The sequence below is a fragment of the Taudactylus pleione genome, unplaced genomic scaffold (genome assembly GCF_031769625.1).
Source record: "Taudactylus pleione unplaced genomic scaffold, aTauple2 ptg000019l, whole genome shotgun sequence".
Taxonomy (NCBI): Eukaryota; Metazoa; Chordata; class Amphibia; order Anura; family Myobatrachidae; genus Taudactylus; species Taudactylus pleione.
In genome coordinates this window covers 34,146,358-34,153,204 of record NW_028284421.1, presented here as the reverse complement: position 1 = coordinate 34,153,204, position 6,847 = coordinate 34,146,358, and positions in this window count along the sequence as shown.

The following is a 6,847-nucleotide window of genomic DNA, read 5'->3' as shown; positions in this document are numbered from 1 at the left end:
TGACAGTGTGGTGTAATTGGCAGCACCCTGGCATGGCCCTTCCCCATGAGGCCATGGCCCTTTTTCGGGTGCATGTCTTATATCGCTATTTGAAAACTAGGGGGGGAAGCGCCAATGCTCTTTCTGGCACAGGGCACCAAGTCTAGTTATGGCTCTGATAAAAGCTATGCTGTCTAAAATGAATTGCACTTATTCCATCTCTAAATTGCCTTCATTCCCAATGTAGAATTTGGTTCTGATGTATACAAGGAGGTGGCATCAGTAATTCACAGTATAAAATTCTCATTCCATGTTATCTTCCTTTAAAATTTCTAAAATTTGTGTCGAATCTCTCAGGTAGGGTAAAAGTTTAGATATTGTTATTGGCAGTACAGGTAATAGAAGTAGATCCAACTTCCAACCAACAGTAACACACAAAGAAGCATGTCACTTTTCCTTCACAGAAACAGACAAATCTCAGGTGCACAACTCCAAATTATTAATAATATATATAAATGCAATAAAATTTAGCAATCAATAGAGGTTTTTAGCATAATCATGGCCAAGGTTATGGGCCTACCCACCACATCCAGGTAACCTCTTTCGGGTAGGTCCCTAACATACTAGGGTTCAAATCCAGAGCGCAGGACCCCCCAAAAGTGGCCCAACAAAGCCACCCCAGGGCACCACCATAGTAAGAAAAGAGTGCAGTGTAAAGAGATAGTTAGGAGCAGCTGCATATAAAGAATGAAAATAAAAAAGTGAAGTACATATTAAAACACACACAGTGAAGGGTTAAAATGTGTTATAAAGGAAAATGTGTTATAATGCGGTGCCCTGAGACAGATTAACCAACGCAATCCAGGGGGACTCACACCCCAAAAATGAACCAAAGTTGCACTACAGTATATAACTTGTAGGACTTATCTAGAATTGTGCCTAATACAGTGTGCATATACATTACCATACTCCATGCTTTTAAACCAATAAGGAAGGGTGCTAGTCCAGAATGAGGGCGTCTCTTTTCCCTCAGAAGTGCAATAAAGCACATTAAATGGAGCATATGGGAAAGATTTCTGGACTGCACAACCTGACTATATATATGATGGGAGGTGCTACCTGATGAGACTAATTGCAGGCACAGAAACAGACAAATCTCAGGTGCACAACTCCAAATTATTAATTATATAAATGCAATAAAATTTTGCAATCAATAGAGGTTTTTAGCATAATCATGGCCAAGGTTATGGGCCTACCCACCATATCCAGGTAACCTCTTTCGGGTAGGTCCCTAACATACTAGGGTTCAAATCCAGAGCGCAGGATCCCCCAAAACTGGCCCAGCCAAGCCACCCCAGGGCAGCACCATAGTAAGAAAAGTGCAGTGTAAAGAGATAGTTAGGAGCAGCTACATATTAAGAATGAAAATAAAAAAGTGAAGTACATATATATTAAAACACACACAGTGAAGGGTTAAAATGTGTTATAAAGGAAAATGTGTTATAATGCGGTGCCCTGAGACAGATTAACCAACGCAATCCAGGGGGACCCACACCCCAAAAATGAACCAAAGTTGCACTACAGTACATAACTTGTAGGACTTATCTAGAATTGTGCCTAATACAGTGTGCATATACATTACCATACTCCATGCTTTTAAACCAATAAGGAAGGGTGCTAGTCCAGAATGAGGGCGTCTCTTTTCCCTCAGAAGTGCAAGTCCTACAAGTTATATACTGTAGTGCAACTTTGGTTCATTTTTGGGGTGTGGGTCCCCCTGGATTGCGTTGCTTAATCTGTCTCAGGGCACCGCATTATAACACATTTTCCTTTATAACATATTTTAACCCTTCACTGTGTGTGTTTTAATATATATGTACTTCACTTTTTTATTTTCATTCTTTATATGCAGCTGCTCCTAACTATCTCTTTACACTGCACTTTTCTTACTATGGTGGTGCCCTGGGGCGGCTTGGCTGGGCCACTTTTGGGGGGTCCTGCGCTCTGGATTTGAACCCTAGTATGTTAGGGACCTACCCGAAAGAGGTTACCTGGATATGGTGGGTAGGCCCATAACCTTAGCCATGATTATGCTAAAAACCTCTATTGATTGCAAAATTTTATTGCATTTATATATATTATTAATAATTTGGAGTTGTGCACCTGAGATTTGTCTGTTTCTGTGCCTGCAATTAGTCTCATCAGGTAGCACCTCCCATCATATATATAGTCAGGTTGTGCAGTCCAGAAATCTTTCCCATACACTTTTCCTTCACTTATGATAAGTTTCAAGCCTTCTGCTTTCACTTTTCCAGACTATATACAAAACATATAAAAGAAACAAAAACCTCACTCACCTTTGGCATGGGTAGCTCTGAGAAGTGATAGTATGGAGGATTAAAGACAGATGAACTTTTCAACACTAGTCCTCTCAGCCCTCATTGTCCGTTACTGCTGCCAGATTTTTGTATACTTTATGTTGGAATACTAAGGAGGCTTGACACATACATAACTCACTGGCATCTGCATTATACAGCACACCGACACCTTCCTCGACTCCTCCAAAGGGACTGTCCTGTTCATCTGGAGATTTTCTACAGTTCTCAAACAGGGAAGAGACGGGGGAGGCCAGGAGATGCTGGGGATAAAAGAAGATAAAGCAACAAGTAAGAATGATAATAAACAGAAAATTGACAGGCCCAAACAGCACCCCCTGACCTGCAGTGCCCTGTGCCATGGCACAGGTCACACCACTCTAGTTACGGCCCTGGCTTTTATCCTTGAGCAAAATTATTTTAAATTGAAAGAGCAGTTTTTACAATTCAAGAAACTGCTATGGGCAGGCACATGCTTTGCGACCAGATAAGCTAACATTTTTATGAGATATTGGATGAAAAACACTGTCAAAACAATTTTTTTAAAATTTTATCACAGATGATCATTTGGAAATGCTATAAATCGATAACACTATTTTTATTTGGGAAGGAGACAAAAATAGCCTATTTTTAAAGGTTTTAAAAACGAATGACAAATCTCTGCTTTGACTATACAATCCACAAAGAAAAAAAATGTGTTTTTAAATTTGGGGATCCATGCCACCAATGGTAGGATAGAACCCTGTACATATTTTAAAGAGGTAGATTCCACCTAAAACCTTTGAGTTGCCATAATCCCCTAGGGAATTAGAATATCTTTAAAGGTCAATTCATGAGAATCACTACACAAATGATCTTATATTCAGAGACCAAGCTGAATATATGTCCAAATGATTTGAAGAAAGAGGCTATCCAACAAAACTCCTCAAATAATATGTCAGAGAAGTTTAATTCTTTTTGCCTAAAATAAAAGATTGTTCCTCCAAGCAACCCATTTTACACTTTGTTATTGTTTATAGGTTCAAGCTTCAAAAATTACCTAAAAGATACTCCCACCAAAATCAGAAGCTATATTCAAGAAAGCCCCATAATTGAAACAAAATCTTGCTCCAAATAGGAACAAAAGACATTCCTGATGACAATTGGTTGAGTTTCAAATGTTTTTTTTTGGTATGCGGGTTGCAAATCTGGAACAAAAAGAAACAAGTTCATATCAAATATGGACCACAAGGAATATAACATTAAATCCAACATTAGTTTCTGTTATGTAATTTATATATTGGAGTGACCATGTGGCCTCCAATATGTAAGGAAGCTAACCAGACCTTGTTCCTCCACGCATTCATCATTCTATGTTTACAATGCCTGTTTTCCTCTTTTATTAGCTGGTCATCCAAAGACTACTGGTTACACTGTGTGACGCTTTGAGATTTAGTTTCTACATGGGGAACTCACCGAAGTCGGTATAGCTGCAATACTCCACGAGGTGGTAGCCACGGGATACCTTGAGGTAATTAACACAGGAAGCACAAAAACTGGAGATACAGCGGAGTACCCAAAGTGTGAGTTTGGTTAATGTATATGTTGGCACTGTTTGTACATTGCAAGCATGCAATAAGGTACACGGAAGTGTTGGCACTGTTTGTACAGTGTGTAGCATGCAAAAAGGTACACAGAGGTTATGGCACTGTGGGAACAGCACATAGCATGCAATGAGAGGCACAGATGTGTTGGCACTGTGAGAACAAAGCATAGTGTGCAATGAGAGGCACAGATGTGTTGGTGCTCTGGGAATAATGTGTAGTGCGTAATGAGAGGCACGTACGTGTTAGCCATCTGGGAACAATGTCTAGTGTGCAATGAGAGGCACAGATGTGTTGGCACCATATGAACAGCGAGTACAGTGCAATGGGAGGCACAGATGTGTTGACACTGTGGGAACCGAACATAGCGTGCAATGAGATACATAGAGTAGCAATAACCCTGGAGCTGAAAACCAGACAGCGAGTGTATCAGAGTACACACATAAACATAGATCATAAAAGAAAACAGGTGAAATTGGCACAACAAAATACACTGGCACGGATTCTTAGACCCCCACCGGACTTCACCAGGGATCCCCGAAAGTGGATATGGACTTTACTCAGTGAGGACCCAGGTCACAGCCCAGTATAGATGATTCCCACCATGAAAGCAACAGAGTACTTAGCTGGTATGATAATTCTGCCTGGAAACACCACTGATGGAAATGTGGGTATGGATGTGCTGCTGTTGAGTAGTCCGAACCAGAGTTGAAATAACACTGGAAGCAAACTATCCTGCAAAGTATAGCTCCAAGGTAGGAGCAGCTATGAAAACACATCTGATACTCAGGCACCGTAGAAATGCACTGAGCAGGTTTATATAATGGTTGTCTGTTGGGAAATTCCCTGCATAAGTCATCAGTTGGAGGTTTATTGAAAACACCTGAGAGAGGTGCTATGTCATCTCTAGCCTGAGGCTGAACCCAGCTGTGCTTTAAGTATTCTAACTGAGAAGTCCAGCAATTAGTAACGTGCTGAGTGTTGGAAGCAGACCAATGATATCTAAGACCTGTGGTACTGACACACTGTGAGCATCAACATACACTCATTTTAGAGGAACTGAGACACTATCAGTTTGACTATCAGAAGGACATCCATTATGTGAATGGATTATTATGTGTTGTCCTATTATGTAATTATCTACTATCTGGGATAGCCAGCGTTGCCCATGTTGAAGACTGGATCCTGAAGTACACCTACAACCTTAATTTGTTTACATTGTCCTAGCCTATAACCCCATTCCATTGATCCTGAAAAGGACCCACTGTTTGCTAACATGCATGCAAACAGTGGAGTAACTACCGTGGGTGCAAGCGATGTGGCTGCTATGATGCCCGAGCTGCCTCTGTGGCCTGCCGCTCCCCCTACACCCAGTCATGCACACAAGCTGGGCAGGTCCAGTCAGGGTTGCCGAGGGTGCTCGGGTATCAGCGGTGTTGATTTGGTGACGCATCGGGAGGCAGACATGGAGACAGCGCTGCCAGTCACGAGGCAATCGGAGCTCGCGGAGCGGCAGCCAATTAGCAGTGGTGGCCCCTGATCGGCTACTGGTCTGCGAGCTCCGATTGGCTCGCGATCAGCGCCAGATTCAAGTTGTGCCAATGCTAGCTGTCCATGTCTGCCAATGGCACGCAGGGAGAAGCGAGAGGCTGATGGAGGGACACGGGAAGGTGAGTTGCTGGGAGGGGCATAATGTGTAAGGGGCATTACTATGTGGCATAATGTGTAAGGGGCACTAATAATATGTGGAATATTGTGTTATATGGGGCACTAATAAATTGCATAATCTGTAAAGAGCATTACTGTTTGGTATAATGTGTAAGGGGCATTACTGTGCAGTGCAAGGTGCATTACTGTGTGGCTTAATGTATAAGGGGCACTACTACTGCGTGGCATAATGTGTGTAAGAGGTACTACTGTGTGGCAAATGTATGCGGAGAGCCTTTTATGACCTTGCTATGTTGCCCATAAAGTTCTAGTTACGCCCTTGCATGCAAACACAGAGGGCTGGCTAATATAAAAGGTCACTTTAAAAAGTACTAACTCTGGATTTAATATGAATTTGCATGAGTCATAATTTGCTCAGACTGTGAGGACAAAAGGATACTTTTGCAGCTTTCACACAGGTTTTTGGAAGATTGTTAATCTCCACTGGAGCCAGCCCCAGAACCTGTGTAATTTCAAGAGTGTCCCCATTTTTAGGGGTTGTGTGAGAACCCCAAATTTCAAGCGTAGGCAAAAACCTAATCCTGTTCAACCTACACCACCATGCCAAATTTGGTGGAGCTAGGTCCAAAACTCTGGCTGTGCAAAAAGGACAAACAGACAGACACGCTTTCTTGCTTATTATATAGATTTAGAAGTTCTTCTCCTTTACTTACATACCTGTTTCCATGTTATTTTATATATTTGTTTTAATTGTCTTTAAATTTAGGTTGTTGATTTAGTGTTGCTACATGTTTTATTGGTTCAGAAACTTTTTTACTTATATTATATTCATTATTATACATTTTTACTAGAAGGTTATTTATTGGACATTATTCATACTGAAGAGATTAACAAACTCTACCTATTGTAACCTATTTTCCTTATAACTATATATTGGGAGTGAAGGATTAAATATTTCAGTTACTATATAGTGATACCATATTCTAAATAAATTACTTTACTATTGGATGGTCTATTATCTATCATGAAAATGAGTAAATAAAGGATCTATTTTTAAACCTCGTTTACTAGAATCATCCTGAAATTAGATCCCTCGATTATTTAGGGTTCTCAATTTTTGGGGGTTATATCATACATCGATCATATATTTTATTTGGGGTCCCTAGTCCAACACCGGAAATAAAGAAATCTTTCTGGAATGTGTAGAGAATCTACTCGGCCGCTCCCCTTTAGCAGCAGAAT